At 35.5% G+C, this 22,098-nt stretch overlaps 1 long non-coding RNA gene across 1 annotated transcript in view; it reads right to left on the bottom strand.

Annotated features, from left to right (window-relative positions):
* Positions 1-11,835: 11,835 nt before the first annotated feature.
* Positions 11,836-22,098, bottom strand: part of LOC138810628 (uncharacterized) — a 72,056-nt gene continuing 61,793 nt past the window's right edge. Inside the window, exon 3 of the long non-coding RNA XR_011367204.1 lies at positions 11,836-11,967. This is a non-coding gene — a long non-coding RNA (uncharacterized lncRNA). The remainder of the gene's footprint in view (positions 11,968-22,098) is intronic.

The raw sequence follows: 22,098 nt of genomic DNA, 5'->3' as shown, positions 1-22,098 counted from the left end.
CCCCAGAAGCATACATACAGGTACAAAAGTAATAATAGTAATACTAATATGACGATGATGATGATGATGATGATGATGATGATGATGATGATGATGATGATGATGATGATGATGATGAAGGGTACCCATAGTTAAGGATAAAATATTTGCAAATCCTATACCTGAAGAATGTCTTAAATCTAGATTCTACGTAGAATTCTCAAAACCTAATGTTTAAAAGAACATCAATTAGAAAGCAGCAAAATACATCTTGTGAAAAATAAGCACAATAAAAGCATCATCAGTCATCAAATAAATGCATATTAAAACTAAAATGACATCATAAAACATTTATGAGAATTACTTCATGTAATACAATAATGACCATACTAAATGCTATCAAGAAACAGAGAAACTGGATGATGAGTGGGGTAGTGCATAGTCATAGGCACTGTGACTACTCTTTCACATGTTACCCAAGAGTCAGGTTTCAACACAAATGACTACAATGAGATTGTGGAAAAGAGATTGCAACTTTTCCCTCTCATGAATCAAAATTCTGTCAAATGATTTCTGTCTTCCAGATATTAACGGATTTCTCATGATATTTTCTAATATTTTGTCTTCATTCCTGATGTTCATAGTACATTTTTGCTGTTGTCTTGTGTGTATATCTAATTTTTAGGGCTTGAATCTGTGTTTAATGGTCTCCCTTGTATTTTTTCTCATGCCTGATGACACTCTATCCTTGAGCCACATCCTCAACTGCTGCTTCTTGCTGGAAAATTGGAGATAAGTTTTCACAGTTTTGTCTGCTTGGACTGACGTTGAACTATAATATTCAGGTCTCAGTCTCCTGAGTTCTAGCATTGTACACGTGAATGGCTAACACCAATCTTTGCTTTACTGTTATTTTAAGTATGCGGTAGAGGAAAGTGGAAGTATATATGTGTTAAGTGTGAAATTTTCAAATACAAGTTGAATACCTATCAAAATTCCAAACTCATTCTTCAAGGAAATAGAAGAGGAAATCCAAAAATTCATATGGAACATTAAAAGACTCTGAATAGCAAAAATGCTCCACAACAGAAAGAACACTGCTGGTGGAATATCAATACCAAATTTCAAACTCTACTATAAAGCCATAGTAATCAAAAGAGCTTGGTACTGCCAGAAGAACAGACCTCAGGACCAATGGAATAGAATTGAAAACCCAGAAATGAACCTACAGACCTATAGCCAACTAATCTTCGATAAGGGAGCTAAAATAATAGAATGGAAGAAAGACAGCCTCTTCAGTAAATGGTGCTGGCAAAATTGGTTAACTACTTAGAAAACTAAAAGTAGATCCTTATATATCACCCTGAACCAGAATCAACTCCAAATGGATCAAAGGCCTCAGAGTCAAAGCAGACACTCTGAACACATTACAGGATGGAATAGGAGAAACCCTAGGCCTCCTTGGCTCAGGCCGAAATTTTCTTAATATAGACCTGGAAACACAGACACGGTTCTCATATCTAAAATATACTTGGAATTCAAAAAATTAAATCCCCCAACAACAATCCTCAAAGAAACAACTGCCCAATAAATAAGTGGGCTAAAGACTTGAAGAGAACCTTCTCTGAAGAAGAAAGAAGGATGGCAAATAGACATATGAAGAAATGCTCAAACTCTGTAGCCATAAAAGAAATGCAAATCAAAACAACATTTAGATACCACATCACCCCAGTTAGAATGGCTAGAATCAAGAACTCTAACAACAACAGATTCTGGAGTGGATGTGGACTGAAGGGAACCTTACTTCATTGTTGGTTGGAGTGTAAACTTGTTTAACCACTTTGGAAAGCAGTATGTAGGTTCCTGAAAAGATTTCAAATAGACCTCCCCTATGACCCAGCAATCCCACTTTTGGGCATTTACCCAAATGTTTACAAACAAGACCACACTAAAGCTACCAGCACAACTATGTTTATTGCAGCATTATTTACCATAGCTAAGATATGGAACCAACCCAGATGCCTCTCGGTAGATGAATGGATAAAAAAAATGTGGTATATATAAACAATGGAATTCTATGCCTCCATCAGAACGAATGACATTTCCCCATTTGTTAGGAAATGTAAAGGCTTGGAAAAAAATTATATTAAGTGAAGTAAGCCAAGCCCCAAATATCATAGGTTGCATGGTCTCCCTTATTTTGCAATATCTAGTATATATATGAGTCAAGCAGGAAAGGTCAGATAATGTGATGTTAGAAAATGAACCCTTAGATATGTATTTAAATGTTTTGTTCTTTCATGCATTTGTTTCCAGCTCATTTATAAGATTATTTCTTTGTTGCTTTGTATGTCCCTCCCCCACAGTATAATCCCTGCTTTCACTATATTTGATGTCGGTATAATTTGTGGAGGAGATGGGAAAAAACAAGTCAATTAAGGACACAGGTGGACCCAATGCAACTATGAGAAGTACAAGTTGTCATGTCAAAAACGAACTTTACAACTTTGGTGTGTGTGGGGGGATTGGGGAGATTGGGGGAGGAGGGAGGCTGGGAAGGGATGTGAAGGGTAAACAAAGGAGGGGGCTGTAATGCTTGATAAGAAATGTACTCATTATCTTGCCCATGTAATTGTAACCCTTCTGTACAGTATGTTCACAAAAAATAAAAATAAAAAAATAAATAAATAAATACAAGTTTGAATCAACTTGATATAATGTAACTGTTATCAATTTTAGCAGTTAAATCAATGAATATTACACATTCCCACAGAAATACAATTGAAAACAAAAGGCATAATTATTTTCTTAAAACAAGTAATAGAACCATGAATTTCTTTCACTTTACAATTCATGTTTTATATAACATTAATTTGAAGACTTCTATGACTAAAAGTAAATATATTAATTGTATACCACAAGAAGCAAAGTGAATACATTAAGAATAGATATTTTCTCACAGCCAGAAGAAGAGATTTTGAGCATTCTCACGAAAAAGAAACGTTACATGCAGAAATCAATGGATAAGATGTAGCTTGGTCATTACACAACATATAAATGAATGGGATTAGCACTCAATACTTCATAAATATGTAAAAATAATTATGTAGCTAAGTGCCAGTGGCTCATGTTTGTAACCTTAGCTACTAAGGAGGCTGAGAGCTGAGAATCATGGTTCAAAGCCAGCCTAGGCAGGAGAGTCCATGAGACTCTTATCTACAATGAACCACCAGAAAACTGGCAGTGGCTCAAGTGGTAGAGCACTAGTCTTGAGATGAAGAGCTGAGGGATAGTGTCCAGTCCCAGATTTCAAGCCCCATGACTGACAAAAATTAAAAATAAACAGTTACAAATAAACACATATTTTGCCATAAATGTTAAAATATATATTCTAAAATTTTTTAAATCCTCAATAGATATACTAGTTTTTATAAATTTTGAGAACTGTGTTCTGGATTTAGTTGTCATTGAATCAATTTTGTAACACACATTTCTCAGTCAATTCATATTTGTATGTTTATATACTTATATAACTTAAGTATAATTAACTTATACGTGATAGGCAATTCTGTTTTAGGAATCTATCTTGGCTTTCTAACATTAACCCTTCTACCCTAAAATTGATATGCCCTCCAACCTTGTCAGCGGTTTCATCTCATTGGAGCAGAAAAGTATAAGCCAAAACCATTGTTTGGAACAACTGTAACTTTTTACATGTATTTCACTTAGTTTAAGAACCAAAACATTCAATTCATCTTAACCATGCCAGTAACAGCAAAATGTCTTCTGAGCTTTTCAGTTTCTTAAGAGATGAAAATCTTTAATTATACATCTATTTTTTCTGTCAAACATCTTATATCTTAGGAAGATTTTTGGGTATTCCTGTGTTCTTGATTAGAAGACAGGAACAAAGGTAATAATGAATATAGCCAAAGAAAATACTTGAAAACAATTAAAAAAGCAATCACAAACACTCCTGTTTTCACCTATTTCAATGAGAATATACTTTAAAGTATCACGGTGTGTTGCATTTAAAGAGCAATAATTAAACTTTTATTATCAGTGAAAAAGGGAACAGAAAACTTTGTTTGAAGACAGCTTGACTTTGAACAATCCAACATAAGCATAATGGATTTAACTTGTTTTTCTATGTATTTGCCAAAATAATTGAAAGCAACAACCAAAGGCAGGAAAACATCTAAGCCAAAGCAATAAAGTTTTATCTATAAAATAATTTTGAGGGTTTGATTCTTTCAAAGTCAGGCTTGCAAAGAGGAAAGTATATTTGCTTTGGTGTGAACAAGAAAAAATATAAAAATCCTTTATTAATGTTTATCATATCTTGACTAGGGCTTCTCATATTGGAGAAGAGGAAAGGTATAAAAAAGTTCAAGATTGTTTAACTATTCCCCAAGATCATTCTTATTCATCTGCTATAGCGATGGAAGTAGGCTTGGTTACTATTAGTATCATGCTTGTTTACATTTAGAAGCATTGTTTGTTTCTGGGTTATCAGCTACAAATCTTGAGTATTAATAAAGGGTCATTTCCAAAGAGAAGAAAGTTTTTGTGTAATCAAACCTAAAATATTAAAGACAGCATAGTGGATACTACTTTCTAGCTATTTCACAATCTTTAGGTATGTCAGCCTTACTGGAATTAGTATTGTTTTCCAGTTCCTTTTATACCACCTGTCCTAAATTATAATACATATTAACTGAATGAAAAAGTAATGCCATCTTAAGAAAGTCCCATTGCAAAAAGACGTTATGTCGAAAAACTAACTTTACAACTTTGGCGGGGGTAGGGGGCGAGGGAGCGATCGGTGGGCAGGGATGGTAAGGAGAAACAAAGGGGAAGGCAACAATGCTTGATAAGAAATGTATTCATTACCTTACTCATGTAATTGTTATCCCTCTGTAATGTATTTTCACAAAAAAACTTATTAATATTAAAAAAATGTCCTTTAGGACTCTGGGAATGTGGCTTCATGGAACAGATATTGCTTAGCATGCATGAACCTGGGTTCAAGTCCTCAGTACCACATAACCAGAAAAGAAACACTGGAAGGGGTGCTTTGTCTAAAGTGGTAAAGTGCTAGCTTTGATCAAATAAAAAAAAAAAGAGCTCAGGAACAGTTCCCTAGCCCTGATTTCAAGCCCCAGGTCTGGCAAAAGAATCATTATCTAGTAAATACAAAATAAAAAACCTACAATTGGAATATATACTTGCTCCTTCCAACCGATACCTAACAATAGTTCTTAAATCACGCATGGACTATACTTAGAATACTGTGTTGAAAAAAAAACACCATGCTTTTTAATAGGTCATGGCAATTAATACCAGGAATGAGCTTAGATATCAAGTAAAGATTAATACAAGTAATTCAAAGATGCCAGGCTTTTGAGTGGTCACTGCTAATCACAATGAGAAGGTTAGGATAAGTGAGATTTGGAAAACTTTTTGGTAAGTCATGGTACGAAAAAGGCAGGGGTTCATTAATTGTTTTGACAGAAGAGAAGGGATAACTCCAGATGGAAGGAATAAATGATAATAATAACTAAGTTATACCACAAACTGTTCTAGAGAACCATTTTTGGTTATTGAACAACTAGTTATTAAATAGGCTTATTCCTCATTTCCGTTGCAATCTAATGACTTATGTCAGTTCTTAATCTCTGTGTGGTAAGTTGTATATCCTTCTATGCTGCTCTTTCATACCTAATCTCCTTTGCTTTCTAAAAATCTCAGTCTTTCTCTATTTCTCAATGAACAATTTCTGATAATAAGTCCACATACGGAAAGAGCAGAGGATGCTAATGTAAGAGTCCAATAGCTCATGAGTCATAATGTAACAACATGGAAAAGGATGACATATTCATTGCTACGTCAAATTTTCTGAAAATCTGCAATGTCATCATTTGATTCAAATTTCCATTATTTGTGTACAGTGTCATTAAGTGCACATAAATTCAAATATGAGCCGGGTACTGGTGGTTCACCCCTGTAATCTTAGCTACTCAGGAGGTTAAGACCAGAAGATTGTATTTCAAACCTAGCCTGGTCAGAAAATGGTTTATTAGATATTTAGAATCCTATTCAGACTCTATTGTTGAAGCCAGAGAGGGGAAAATCATGTTTTCATGTTTTTCTTCTTCCTTGAGCCACTCTGATTTACTTCATCTATTTCTGAAAGAATAAAATTCTGGCTTTGAAACCTTTTGTATGATGTCCACAATGTCTCATTCTTCCTTTATTAATAGGAGAATTTGGAGAAAGGATGAGAATTCTCAATAGAAAAAGGAGAAGGGGAAAAGAGAAGTGAGAAATCTAGATATTTTTTCTTCCTCATCTTAATCACAAGGTCGGTATAATAATGATTGTGGATATTAATTACAGTGCTCTAGAGTGATTAAACACATTTATAGAAAAAAGTTAACCCCTCAAGTGATCACATAGAGAATGCTTATTTATTAAAAATATGTAATAGCACCAAACAGGAAGTGTTAACTGTTTAGTATTTGTTTAGTATTTCTTAAATTCTGATGTGCTGTAGTCAACTATCATAAAGGTATACAAAAATGGTAAGTAACTGATATCAATATAATATTCTAATATTAGTTTAATTCTTGCTGTGTTTGAGTTTTGCCTCCATTTCACATGCTATATTCTTCCAGTATATAACTTGAAAGAAAATTCCCTCTGGAATTATGCTATTTTTATAGCTAAGGGGAAAGAAGTTAGCTCTTAGAAACAGACAATGGGATAGAAATCTTCCCCTAGAAATAGCCTTTGACCACTTCTGGTTCACTTTTGTAAGCTCAAGTGGGTCACATGACCCATCTTGACATTGCAGAGTAGAGGTAATTCTCACCTATAGGAAGCTGATGCAGAACAGACTAATATGTCAAGATATGCAACACTTTAGATGAAGAGGAAAAAGAAGACAACTATAATACAATCAGTCATACTTGCCATCACATGTCTCTGCAGGAAGTATACTATTATGTACCTTTGTTTCTAAAACTACTGAGATCTTCAAATCATGTCTTTAATGCTTGTATATTAGTGGAATTAGAGAACATTTTAATACTGAGACAACATAAAATCTCAAAGAAATCTGGAGAAATCATTTCAATACTACATCTTGTTCTACTAGGACATGAAACGATTTTATATACAATACTTTATACTAGTAACTTTTTTCCAGAACTGGACTTTGTTAATATATGTGACTATCCACCAGAGTAAATGTCTTCATTTATCCACATCTAGTACAGACAGCATAGTCAAGCAGATGTGGGAATTCATCAGTAGCACTTTTTAAAAATGCGAAAAATTTGGACTGGGAGCCAATATGAATATTTTTCGAACATCACCTTCCACATCCTCTTTCTTCCTTCATAGGAAACAATCCAATCAATAAAAAGGCTTAGTTTTTGGCTCTTGAACTTGAAAGTGGAAGCAGAATGTTATGGATGTCAGAGATGACTGTTCATGGTTTTTTACATAATAATGTCACATGCAATAGTCCTGCAGGACTTAGCATTGTACTTCCTTAGTGATGTGATAGGAATGTCAGCCTTACAGGACTTAATATTGTTTTCCATTTCCATTTCTACCACCTAGCCTAAATTATAATATAGTAATGGAATGAAAAAGTAATGCCATCTTAAGAAAGTCATTTAGGGTTCTGGGAATGTGGCTTCATGGTACAATTATTGCTTAGCATGCACGAAACCCTGGGTTCAATTACTCAGTACCACATAAACAGAAAAAGAAATTGTGCTGTGCCTCAAGTGATACAGTGCTAGCCTTAAGCAAAAAAAATCTCAGGAAGAGTTCCCTGGCCCTGAGTTCAAGCCCTAAGCCTGGCAAAAAATTCATTTATGTAGTAAATGTCAAATAAATAACCTACACTTGGAATATATAATTGCTCCTTCCAACTATGACCTAACAATAATTCTTAATTCATGTACTTTACTATCTTAGAAGATTGTTTTGAGGGAAAAAAACGTTTTCTTAGTAGGTCATGGCAATTAAAGTCAGGAATGTGCTTAGATAGCAGGTGAAGATTAATCCTGGAAATTCAAAGATGCCAGGCTTTTGAGTGGTTACTGCTAATCACAATGAGAAGGGTAGTCTAAGTGAGATTTGGAAATCTTTTTGGTCAGTTGTGGCACCAAAAAGGCGCCAGCTAATTAATAGTTGTGATAGAAGTGAAGGAATAAATCCAGAAGGAAGAAATAAATGATAATTACTAAATTATACTAGAAAATCTTCTAGAGAACCATATTTGGTTATTGAAGAACTATTTATCAACTAGGCTTATTCCTTATTGCCTTTAGCATTCTAAATCGCTTAGGCTACTTCTTAATCTCTGTGTGATAAGTTGTACCTCATTCTATGTTGTTCTTTCATATCTGATCTCCTTTGTTTTCTAAAAATCTCAGTCTTTCTCTATTTCTCTTCTAGCAATTATTCATACTAAATCCACTGACAGAGACATCAGAGGATGCTAAAATAAGAGTCCAATAGCTCATGAGTCATTCTTGTAACAACATGGAAAAGGATGACATATTTATTGCTACCTCAAATTTTCTGAAAAGCTGCAATATCATCATTTGATTCAAATTTCCATTGTTTGTGTGCAGTGTCATTAAGTGCACATAAATTCAAATATGAGCCGTGTGCTGGTGGTTCACCCCTGTAATTTTAGCTACTCAGTAGGTTAAGACCAGAAGATTGTGTTTCATACCTAGCCTGTTCAGGAAAGTCCATGAGACATTTATCTTCAAGTAGACACCAGAAACCCGGAAGTGGTGCTGTAACTAAACTGGGAGAGCACTCAACTTGAGCTGAAGAGCTGAGGGACAGTGCCCAGGGTCAGAGTTCAAGGCCCAATACCAACAGAAAAAGGACAAATATGACTTTAATTTTCCCCCAAAAGAATGACGAAGTCAATAGTAATCTTCACAAGCCGAAAATATTTTCGAATATGATTCAGTGCACCTACTTTTGCTGAGTTAAGTTATGGCTTCTTTGCTGGAAATATTCTCTTCTTTTAAAAAAATGTCATATATTAGCTTTATAATAAACTTCACCAAAAATTTTCTTGGTTCAAAAGAGAAGTCCATACAGTGTATGTAACTTGGATTAAAAAATATCACAAATCCAACACAGTCAGGAGAGTCTGTCAAACTCTTATCTGCAATTAAACACCAAAAAAAAACAGAAGTGGAGTTTTGGCTCAAGCAGTAGAATACTACCTTTGAGGGCAGGTGGGCAGGAAAGACACCTGTTCAGGGACAGGGTCCAGCCTCTGAGTTCAAGCCCCAGAAACAGCACAAACTAAACAAACAAACAAGCAAACAATAAAAAACCTACATATTTCTTTGGGACCATCCTTAAAGCACTGGTTTGAAAAGAGGCTCCTTTTGCTGATCATACTCACTGGATTCTGCTTTTTGGAATCCTTATTGCTATGGCGAACTCAGGACCAGGATAAAGGAATGGATATCTGACTTTTGCAACAAGAGAATCATCTCAGGAGTTAAATATCCATGCATAAGACATTTTAAAACTCCATGTCTTTGTGTCTTTGAAGTAGAACACTGTAAAACAATGTTATTTCTTTTTTTCTATGCTGGCCTTCAAATGGCATATTTGTTTTTCCTTTTGTAATACTGTCAAGTGGAAGTTTACAGAAGTTTTATGAGTAAAGAGCACACTCGAAAAAGTCAGGGACAGAGTTTGCTTCAAGCCTTGGATTATTTTTAGTACAGTAAAAATGAGAGCACAAATTAACTTGAACTTTGTCATTTCTCTATGTTCAATTTCTCTCCTGGATTCAGTTTCTACTTCTAGTAAAAGTTCCTTAAAATGAGTGTTTTCTGGCTTCATTGAAATAGCCCAAAGACATCTTTGGGCATGAGGTAACACGTGTTTCAGAGACAACTTAGTAACGAGAAAATATGGAATTGACTTGGCTTATAAAATATTATCCATGTACATATGGCCATATAAGTGAAATGAACCCCCAAATAGGGAAACATCTTGTATTTTTCTTTCTTACTATTGTTTTTAATGTATCTAACATGTATTATGTTATAATTTTGTTTCTCTTCTATTTTCTTCCTCAATGCTAATACCCTTTTCCACTGTATTTGATGTCAATGACCTGCATCTTGCATATACATTTTTCTAATGTTGGGAGAGGAAGGGAAATAAAATGCTGAAAGAAGTATTAAAATGTTAAAATGTTAAAATGAGAAGAACAAGACACTATGTTGAAAACGAACTTTACATCTTGGGGATGGGAGGAGAGAATTGGGGTGGTGGGGAGAAAAGGGATGGCAGGGGAAAAACAAAATAGGAGGTAACAATGCTCATTAGAGAATGTACTCATTAAATTACTTATGTAACTCTAACCACTTTGTCCACCATTTTCACAATAAAAACATCAGAAAAAACATTATTCTGGAGTATATTAAGTTCAAATTTCCTAAGTGCTCTGGGAAGAAGGTTCTCAGAAACATTTTTAGTCAGTGTTTGTGTTGTGCATTATTACCCCAAGTGTACATAAGTTAAAAGAAGGTGAAATAATAGGAATAGGAGAAAGAGAAAAGTTCTGTGTTTAAGTATAATGGTTCAATACACTATAGAAGACTCTGCAAATAAGACAGCTTTGAAGCAATAAAGCCAAGGCCAGTATGTAGACTTATGGGAGTGATATAGAGAAAGCATTACTCCTAAGTGGAACATGATGAGGCCACTCTCTTTCTTCTACTAGCTCTAAATCATGGTAGCTAATCATTCAAATTTGTAAAAAGGAGAATGGAAGAATAGTTCCAGTTCCAATCAAGTCAGTTATAAGAGCATGGACTTAACTGGAAAAAAGGCCATGTTGAGAGAGCAGGAATTATACAAGCAATGAACTGGTGGCTAAGATCACATTTCTTTTCCTTTTTTTCTTTTTCTTTTTTGTTGGTAGTGGGGCCTGAACTCAGGGCCTGGGCACTGTCCCTCTACTCTTCAGCTCAAAGCTTGTGTTCTACCTCTTGAGCCACAGAACCACTTCCACTTTCCTGGTGGTTAATTAGAGATAAGTGCCTCAGAAACTTGCCTACTCATGCTGGATTTGAACTGCAATCCTCAGATCTCAGCCTCCTGATTAGCTAGGATAATAGGCATGAGCCACTGGCACCCTGCTTAGGATTACATTTCTAAAAGTGTACACTCAGCGTATGTTATGTGTATGTTCATCTATCTTTATATGAACTCGATTTTAAAATCTGGGCTACAGTTCAGATTTTACACTCAAAAAATGTTTGCAGTTCAAAAGTTGATACTGCTGGAGAAATAAAACATAAGAATGTAAAGGAGTCTGTGAAGTTAGGTTTGTATCCAGCCTGGAAAGAACAGTCTTTGAGACACTATGTATAATTAACCAGCCAAAAGATGCATTGGAAGAATGGCTCAAGTGATGGAGTACTATTTATGAGCAATATTGCTGAATAAGAGTTTGAGGTTTTTGCATACATATATACATACAAACATGCACATACACACATAGGCACTTATATGTTCAAACACACATATGAAACAATTCTCAGATTCTGTAGAAAAGTTAGAAAAAAATAGAAAATATGTCCCGAGTAACACTAGAATCAAGTGATAATTTTTAATATTAGAAAGTCCTCAAGAGAAATTTCCCCCAAAAAGCTTGAGAATATTACATAGGGGGGAACAGAGATAGTAAGAAACTCAATCATCATTAATAAATTATACTTCATCAATTCTTGGCACATTCTACTTTAGGCCTTTGTCTTCTTTGCACATTCCTTTTGAGTTCGTAGTTGCTCTATTTCCATTTTATCTGTAAAAACTGCTAAGAAAATTGTTCAACTTCCATTTCTTCTTTGCACACTCCCAGTCTATGTATGAAGGTACTTTGTCCATGTTAAGCAATGGGGTAGTACTCACTTTCTAAGGAGAAAAATTCCACAATTTAACCCTATGCCCACATTAGAGTGTGTAGAATTTAAAGCATTTTGAGACAAACAGTAATATTAGAATTGAAAGAATATCCTTAGGGACATTTCCTTGGAGCTCATTAGTTTTCCCAGAAGAAATATAAATATCCTCAAAATTTGGAGCTAATTAGTTAAGTATCTGAATTAAAACTAGATGTTGTGTTATACAAGTCACTACTCTATTATTGTTACATCAGAATTCTTCACTACTTCACAATATGTATGAGTAAATGAAAGAGAGGCATTAAACATAATATATTATCTTTTTAAGCATTTAATCCAAGTGGTGAGGGTAATGTCTGAACTCTATTCAATAAAAGCTTGAAGTTTATTGAAGCACTTCCTACATATAAGAATTTGTGGCAGGTTGATTGAAAGAGTTATTTCAGGATGGAGATATCCCTAAAAAGAACTACACTTAAAAAGAATATGTGGCAGTTATGATGTGTCAATGCCTATTGAGGCATTTTTTATTCTAAAAAGAATCAATTTGAGGAGTCTTCAGTCACATCCATAAAGCTCTATGTTCAACCTAATACCTGATGTTACTTGTCCTACATTTATAATGAGTAGTTGATAAAATATACAAACATATCTAAAATATTTCAATAAAATTCCAACCTGATATATATTCATTGGTCACTCACTGGAACTGTAGGATACGTTAGGCTTATTTGTGTTGTAATTCAATCTATGGTCTCTTGCCTAAACAAATCTTCAAAAATATTCACAGAATACCTCTAAGTAAAGTTCATGACAGTTATATCTGTATAATTCTTCTAAGGTTAGGATAAAAGCATTTTGTCCTAACATTTAAAATCAACAGGATCTGTTGAATTCATGGATCCACAATTTTATGGCTTCACATTCATATCTCAAAATTTTATTAATATGACTTTCACCAAAACACTGTTCTTATTGAACTTGTCTATGTCCCTTTAGTTTTCAAATCCAGATAATATATTTCCTACAATATCTTCCTGAAAATTCTTTCCTTCTGCAAATCTGTGTTTATTACTTTTTTGTTTCCTTATTTATCTGTTTCTTCCTGTCTTGTCCACACTGGTGCGCACATTGCTCACACTTGTGTCAGAACTTTCCTTTTCCCCTTCCCTCCAATAATGCCCCCGATTTTATTATTCTTTTTCACATTAATGGTCATGGATATATTGATGATGTCTAAACAGACCTATCTTTGCATCTGTTTAACATAAATTTTGGAACTATCAGAATTTTTACCTCTAAATCCATCTTTTTCACCTGTAATCCTTATCACAAGAATATCACTAACACAGTTGCCAGCCAGAGATGTGGAAGCACTTCAGATTTCTTCTTATCCTTCTACTCTTGCCATTAGATAAGATAAATGATCATGATGTTCTCAGTTTCTGTCACTAATATGATTTCTATGTACTCCTTTATATGCCCCTAACACCAGCGTATTTCAAATACTTATCACTGGTCACCTAATCCTAAAACAACCATTTACAAAGTATGCTTTTCCCCCACAGTCTTTTCAAATTTGTCCTCTCCATCACTAAATTACTCTCTTTGTAAGCATATGGAGTGAAGAGCTCAGACACAAATTCTAGTATCATTATTTACTCACTATATTGACTGTTAGCCTTACATTTCTCATCTGTAAATGGATGTAATTTACCAGAAATACTGTTGACTTCTAGAGCAGGAAATAGAAAAAGTGAAGATTCCTTACATTTTCCACCTTAGCTTGCAAATAATGAAAGAGTCAAATTCAGTTTGTTGGTATAAAGTTACAAATTGTTTCATGCAGAAATAAAAATAAATTTTACCTCCTTGCTCTATGGCCTGTGGCCTTTTAAGACAACTACACGCATGTAAGTGCTATTATGTAAATAGTGTCATGTGTTCACAGCTGTATTGAAGACCATAATCTTAACATATCATTTGTTTTTGAATAGTATCTATATGAGAATGTTATTTGAACTAATCACCATAAGTTGAAAACTATACTTTAGTCCATCAAAATGTGGAAATAAATTATTTGATGTATTAAAAAACAATACCACCAAGCCAGGCACTGCTGGCTCACAGTGAAGTGCCTAGATTTCAGATGCCCCCCTCTCAGACCACCAGAGACCATGATCAATGCAAACATCAACGAGTCTTTATTGCAAGCTCGAGCGTGGTCTTCCGCGCACTTGGTAACCAGTGATGCTAAGAGGCCCCAAGCTCAAAATTAGGACAGCTTTTATAGTATCAAACAAAAAAGTGTAGGGGGTTTCCACACAAGCAAGTTCATAAGTTCAGGGGGTTTCCACACAAGTAAGTTCACAAGTTAGGGGGTTTAAGTCCTCCCTGATCACACTTCCCTTTTTATGCTGGAAAACCTGGGCAACTGTTCTGTTCCTTAAGGATGGGCAGGGTTGGTGGCAACCTGCGGTTTTTCTGAGAACTATTTTTCTCTTTGGCAGCACAGCTCTCTTTGGAGGTTACTCTGAGGGCATCACAACTCACGGGGCTTCATATTAAATTGGAGTTACTTTAGCTCTTCACATACGTGTAATCCTAGCTACTCAGGAGGCTGAGATCTGAGGATCACTGTTCAAAGCTAGGCTGGGCAGGAAAGTCCTTGACACTCCTATCTCCAATAAAGCAAGAGAAAACCAGAAGTGGAGCTATAGTTCAAGTGGTAGAGCTGTCCCTTTAAGCTGAAAAGCTGAAGGACAGTGCCTAGGCCCAGAGTTCAAGCCCCACGACTGACCAAAAAACCGCAGAAAAACAACAAAAAAATATACTACCAAGAAAAGTGAGTATACAGGAGTATGTAGGAATAACATTAGGAATTCTCTTGTCCCTACATGTTTATATGATTGTATTACTTGATATTAAATCTCTCCTCTTGTTATTCTTTTTTTTAATTTTTATTTTATATTATGAAAATACTTTACAGAGGAGTTACAATTACATGAGCCAGAGAGTGAGTACATTTATTATCAAGCATTGTAGCCTCTTCCTTTGTTTACACTTCCCATTCCTTCCCATCCTCCCTCCCCCCCCCAATCTTTCCCCCCCAAGTTGTAAAGTTGGTTTTCGACATTACCACTTGTACTTGTCATTTTTGCAACAGGTCCAACTGTATCCTTATTTAAATGATTTGCTTTTCCCCATCCCTTCCACAAATTATACATACATCAAATACAGTAAAAGCAGGGGTTATACTGTGGGGGAGGGACATACAAAGCAACAAAGAAATAATCTTATAATTGCGTTAGAAACAAATGCATGAAAGAAAAAAAACATTTAAAATACATATCTTAGGGTTCATTTTCCTAACATCACATTATCTGACCTTTTCTGCTTGACTCATACATATACTAGATATTGCAAATCAGGGAAATCATGAGACCTATGTTACTTTGGGCTTGACATACTTCACTTAATATAATTTTTTCCAATTCTTTCCATTTCCAAACAAAGGGGGCAATGTCATTCTTTCAGATGGAGGCATAGAATTCCATTGTGTATATATACCACATTTTCTTGATCCATTCATCTACTAAGGGGCATTTGGGTTGGTTCCAGATCTTAGCTATGGTAAATAATGCTGCAATAAACACAGTTGTGCTGGTTGTTTTAGTGTGTTCTTGTTTGTAAGCATTTGGCTAAGCTCCAAAAAGTGGGATTGCTGGGTCATTTGGGAGCTCTATGTAAAGTCATTTGTGGTATCTCTACACTGCTTTCCAAAGTGGTTGAACAAGTTTATACTCCCATCAACAATGCAGTAAGGTTCCTTTCTGTCCACTTCCCCTCCTGCATCTGTTGTTATTAGAGTTCTTGATTTTAGCCATTCTAACTGGAGTGAGGTGGTATCCCAATTTTGTTTTGATTTTCATTTCTTTTAGGGCTAGGGAGGTTGCGCATTTCTTCATGTGTCTATTGGCCATCCTTCTTTCTTCTTCAGCGAAGTTTCTTTTTAAGTCATTAGCCCACTTATTTATTGGGAAGTTGTTTCATTGAGAATTTGTAATTGGGTGATGTAATTTTTTGAGTTCCAATTATATTTTAGATATGAGACCCTTGTCCGTTGTATGGCTAGTGAAGATCTTCTCCCAATCCGTGGGCTTTCTATTGATCTTGCTAGCTATGTCCTTTGCCATGCAGATGCTTCGCAACTTCATGCAATCCCATTTGTCCAACCTTTCTTTGATTCGTTGTGTTTGCGGGCCTCTAGTAAGAAAATTTCAGCCTGAGCCAAGGAGACCTAGGGTTTCTCCTATTCCATCCTATAATGTTTTCAGAGTGTCTGCTTTGACTTCGAGGTCTTTGATCCATTTGGAGTTGATTCTGGTGCAGGGTGATATATAAGGATCTAGATTTAGTTTTCTACAAGTAGTTAACCAATTTTGCCAGCACCATTTACTGAAGAGGCTGTGTTTCTTCCATTCTATTGTTTTAGCTCCCTTATCAAAATTAGATGGCTATAGGTCTGTAGGTTCGTTTCTGGGTTTTCAATTCTATTCTATTGGTCCTGAGGTCTGTTCTTCTGCGAGTACCAAACTGTTTTGATTACTATGGCTTGATATTAGAGCTTGAAATTTGGTATTGGTATTCCCCCAACAATGTTCTTTCCGTTGAAGAGCATTTTTGCTATTCGGGGTCTCTTATTATTCCATATGAATTTTTGGATTTCCTCTTCTATTTACTTGAAGATTGAGGTTGGCATTTTGATAAGTATCACATTGAATTTGTAGATAGCCTTGAGAAGTATTGCCATTTTCCTGATGTTAATTTTTCCAATCCAGGAGCATGGGAGTTTTTCCCATTTTCTAAGTCTGTTTTGATTTCCTTTTTCAAGTTTTTTAAAGTTTTAATCATAGAGGTCCTTCACTTCTTTGATTACCTTAATTCCTAGGTATTTTATTTTTTGTGGGGCTATTACAAATGGAGTTGCTTTCCTAAAATCAGCCCCACTTTTCGCATTGTTGGCATAAAGAAAAGCGATTGATTTTTGAGCATTAATTGTATACCCGGCTATTTTGCCAAAGATTTGAATCAGCTTGAGTAATTTGGGAGTGGAGTCTATGGGATTCTTTAAATACAAGATCATGTCGTCCGCAAAGAGGGAGAGTTTTTATTTCTTCTTTCCCTATTTGGATACCATTTATGTCTGCATATTCTCTTATTGCTATAGCTGGGCGTTCTAATACTAGATTGAAGAGAAGTGGAGAGATTGGTCATCCTTGCCTTGTTCCTGAGTTAAGAGGAAATGGCTTTAGTTTTTCACCATTAAGTACAATGCTGGCTGTAGGTTTGTCATATACAGTCTTTATTGTATTGAGGAATGTTCCATGGATTCCTAATTTTCCCAAAACCTTCATCATAAAGGGGTGTTGGATCTTGTCGAATACTTTTTCTGCATCTATTGAGATAACCATGTGGCTCTTATTCTTGCTCCTGTTGATGTGATGAATAATATGAATTGATTTGCATATATTGAACCAGTTTTGCATTCCTGAAATGAATTCTGTTTGATCATGGTGTATGATTTTTTAGATGAATTGTTGAAGTCGATGGGCCAAAATTTTGTTGAGAAGTTTTGCATCAAATTTCATCAAAGAAATGGGACTATAGTTCTCTTTTTTGATGAGTCCCTGCCTGATTTTGGGATGAGGGTTATGATGGCTTCATAGCATGTGTTCTGTAGTGAACTTTCTCTTTCAATTTCATTGAAGAGTTGGAGGAGTATTGGTGTGAGCTCTGCTTTGAAGGCCTTGTAGAATTCCGCTGTAAAACCATCTGGTCCTACACTATTCTTAGCTGGGAGGTCTCTTATTGCTGTTTCTATTTCAATGCTTGATATGGGCCTGTTAAGATGGTTTAACTCATCATGGTTTAAAAGGTCCATTTCTGCCAACTTCTCAAACTTATTAGAATAAAGTTTTGAGAAGTATTCCCTTAAAATCTTCTGAATCTTGGTTGTTTCCATGGTGATGTTTCCATTCTCATCTGTGAGTTTATTGATTTGGCTGTGTTCTCTTCTTTTCATGAAAAGATTTTCTAAGGGTCTGTCAATTTTGGTAATTTTTTGGATGAACGAAGTCTTTGTTTTGTTGATTCTTTCTTTTTTTTTGTATTCTAATTCATTTAATTCTGATTTAATTTTAATTATTTATTTCCATCAACTGGATTGGGGTTTACCGTGCTGCTCTTTTTCAAGGAGGTTCAGATGTCTCATTAAATTGTTGGTTTCAGATCTCTCCAATTTGTTGATGTAGGAACTGAGAGCTATAAACTTGCCTCTGAATACTGCCTTTCCTGTGTCTCAGAGGAACTGGTAATTTGTTTGCTCATTTTTGTTGAATAGCATGAACATTTGAATTTCCTTTCTAATCTCTTCTTTGACCCTCTCGTGATTCAGCAGTGTATTGTTCAGTCTAGATGTGTTACCGGACTTTCTTTGGTGGCTTTTATTCCATTGTGGTCAGAGAGAATGCAAAGTATAACTTCAGTGTTTCTGAACTTGGACAAGTTGTCTTTGTGGCCTAAAATGTGGTGTATTTTAGAAAATGTTCCATGTGCTGCTGAGAAAAACGTGTATTCTGATGCTGTTGGGTAAAATATCGGTAGATGTCTGTTAAATCTAGGTGATCGATGCAGTTGTTTAGATCTGCAGTTTCTCTGTTGAGTTTTTGCCGAGTTGATCTCTCTAGTGGGGAGAGTGGTGTTTTAAAATCTCCAACAATTAATGTCTTTGGATGTATGTGGAATGAGGTAAAGTAGTGTTTCTTGGATAAATTTGTGTGTGCCATTGTTTGGCCAATAGATATTTAGAATTGTAATATCCTCCTGAAGGGGAGATCCCTTAATTAGTATGTAGAGACCTTCTTTATCTCTTCTCACAAATTTTAATTTGAAGTCTATTTTATCTGATATTTGGATTGTAACTTCCGCCTATTTATTTGACCATTTGCTTGGTAGATTTTGTTCCAGCCTTTAACATTGAAAATGTGTTTGTTTTTATGGGCAAGATGTGATTCCTGAAGGAAGCAGATAGAAGGATCTTGTTTTTTAATTGAACTAGACAGTCTATGTCGCTTAATTGGAGAGTTAAGTCCGTTAATATTAAGAGATAGGACAGAGAGGTATTTGGGAGTTCCTGCCAAGTAATCCACCTTCTTGGGAGCTGCGAAACTGGGTTCTTCCTATATTTCTTAGATTCTCAGTTTGGGTGTAGTTTCTTGGCCTTTTTTGTGGTCTTGTTGGTTTTCTAGGTTTAGGATATATTTAAGAATCTTTTGTAGGGCTGTTTGATGCAGATGTATTGTTTCAATTTTTCTTTGCTATGGAAGGTTTTTCTTTGGCCTTCAGTTATGTAGGAGAGTTTAGCTGGGTACAGTAGTCTTGGTTGATAGTTGTTTCTTTTTGGACATGGCATACATCATTCCAGGCGCTTCTTGCTTTGTCTCTGCTGATAAATCTGAGTTCATTCTAATTGGTTTCCCTTTATAGGTGATTAATCTTTTCTCTTTGACAGCATTAAGGATCTTTTTTTTGGTCTGAATTGATCCTGTGTGGATTATAATGTGACAGTAGGATGTCCTATTCTGGTCTCGTCTATTTGGAGTTCTAAAAGTTTCTTGTATTTGAATAGGCCTATATTTTTCATGTTTGGGAAGTTCTATGCTAGGATTCTGTTACACAAATTTCCTAGACCATTAACTTCTGTTTCTAGGTGCTCCTCTACACCCATTTTCCTTAGATTAGGCCTTCTGATGGTTTCTTCCATGTATTGGCTAGATCTCTCATATTTCTTGGATTTGTCTAGGATGGTTGTATATTCTTCTCAATAATGTCTAGGCTGTCTTCAATCCCCGAGATTCGATCTTCTGCATGATCTAACCTGGTGTCGAGCCTTCTACTTTGTTTTTTTTTTTTTAATTTCTTTTTCTTCTAGTTGGTCAGCTTTGATGTCTTCAAATTCTTTGTTGAAGCTTTGTTTTAGATCTCGTAAGAACTTCTTTACTTCCTTAATTTGGTGTTCAGTGTTTACTCTCAAATCACTTAGTTGATTGGTTATGGTTTCCTTGGATTCTCATTCTTTACATTGGTTTCCATTCAGCATTCTCTTTGTGGTCGCCCTGACTTCCTTCAGCTCTTTGTTAATGGATTCCATGAATGCCTTTAGTAATCTTTGTGTATTCTCATCCTGCCCTCTCAAATCCTGTATTACTCTTTGATTATCTTCCTCCCATTCATGTGAATCCTGTAGTTCTCTTTGAGTCTTCTCAGTCTGCTCACGTCATCCCTGCCTTTCTCTTTAAGTATTCTCATGCTGCTTTCGCAAATCCTGTATCAGTTTTTGAGTAGCTTCCTCAATCTTATGATATTCCTGTATAAACTTTTAGATTGCCTCCTCTCTCTCCCTATCACGCTCATACAGAATCCTTTCTGTGTTTTCATCTATCCCAATTGCCAGCAGTGTTTGTAGAGCTATTTGGGAACTCTCCTCTGGATTATTCATTATCTGTTCTGTCCCTTGATTATCATGAGTGGGAGTTGAGATAGCCGGACTTGCCATTTTTCTTGTGTTTTTCCGGCTTACTCTGCCCATTTGCGATGAAATTAACACCAGTTTTGTGCTACAACACTGTCTTAAGGCAAGCATCAACTACTGTCTGTATTTCCACAGACAATAGTCTGCAGATACAATCTAGTTCAACAGATACATCTTTTTAACATCAAACAATTATATATTAATGGGCTCCGAACCGCAAAGAAAAATTTGGTAACCAGAAATTATTAGTTTTAGGAGGAGATGTGGGTAAGAAATAGGAATAGAGTGAAGTGGGAAGGCACAGGGAGTGTTAACTAAGTCCTAATCTCAAAGCAGGAAATAGGTTGCATAGGATGAAAGTAGATAGAGAGAAAAGAAGAAAGAGAAAGGGAACAAAAAGAAACCAGAAACAATAGAAAGGTTAAAATGAAAAATATAATAGGGATCTAAAACAAACTATTCAGAGAAAAACATGAATATAATGAGAGAAGGGGAGGGATATAAAGGAGAGGTAACTTAAAAATAAAAATACTTAAAATATTATATAGGTATAAAAAGGTAGTACTGCTATTAAGGAATTTAAGTCTAAGGGGTTTTGAATTGAGTAACAAATTTGTGGATTAAGTGTGTACACAATGGGGGATAAAGTCTAATAATCGACTCTGGGTTTATCTGAGGATGTGCAGAACAGCAATTAAGTCACATAAAGAAGAACGAAAGAGAAGAAAATGTGAAAAGGATAAGAAAGAAAGAAAAAAGATCAGAAGTTCAGTAGAGCTAAACAAAAAAAAAAACAAAACAAAAACAAAAACAAGAAAAAAAGGAAAGATAGAATAACGCACACACAATCTTATACCCCGAAAATAAAATTCTAAGAGGAAAAAAAATTACTAGAAAACAAGTTTTTTTTTCAAAAGAGGTAAAAATTAAAAATTAAAAATTTTTTGAAAAAAAATTTTTTTTAAAAGGTACAACAAAAAAAAATATTCTGTGATTTTTTTGGGAGGGGAAGGAAAAATCCTGTGTCTCCCCTGAGTCTGTAACCAGCCTCTTGTTGGAGTCTGTTCTGCTTGTGTTTCTGTGGCTTGGTTGGTTACTTTAGTCAGTTTCTTTGAACAGGCAGAAAAATGCTCTGCAATCCTCCTCCCAGATTAGTTCAATGGGAGGGAGATCTGCTTTGAGTATCACAAAAGAGGGAGATGGCTTTTTCCTCGAGTTTGGAGATGCTGTGATGAGGCTAGGTTCTGGGTAGAATTGAGGCCTTTCAGCAAACAGTAGCTTTTCCCGGGGTCCGGTTTGTGAGAAACTCACAGAGCCCAGCCTATAGCCACTCTCAGGGTTTCTGTTTACTGGATTTCAATTGATTGTCAAGGCTGCTAAAGGGAGGGGCAGCCTCTTGCTCTGACTACCCAGTGAAGAAACCCACTCCTGGGGCTGGTGCCCGAGATCGGTGACTTTTTCCTGGGTAGAGCTGAGTCTGGCAGGTCAGGTTAGGCTCTTGTGACCTGCTAGATGACTCCAGATTTATCCCAAGGCCTGAGTTGGAGT

Source organism: Dipodomys merriami, unplaced genomic scaffold (genome assembly GCF_024711535.1).
Source record: "Dipodomys merriami isolate MVZ:Mamm:240054 unplaced genomic scaffold, mDipMer1.0.p SCAF_501, whole genome shotgun sequence".
Taxonomy (NCBI): domain Eukaryota; kingdom Metazoa; phylum Chordata; class Mammalia; order Rodentia; family Heteromyidae; genus Dipodomys; species Dipodomys merriami.
The sequence above is the reverse complement of the archived record's forward strand: the minus strand, read 5'-3'. Positions and strand labels throughout refer to the sequence as shown.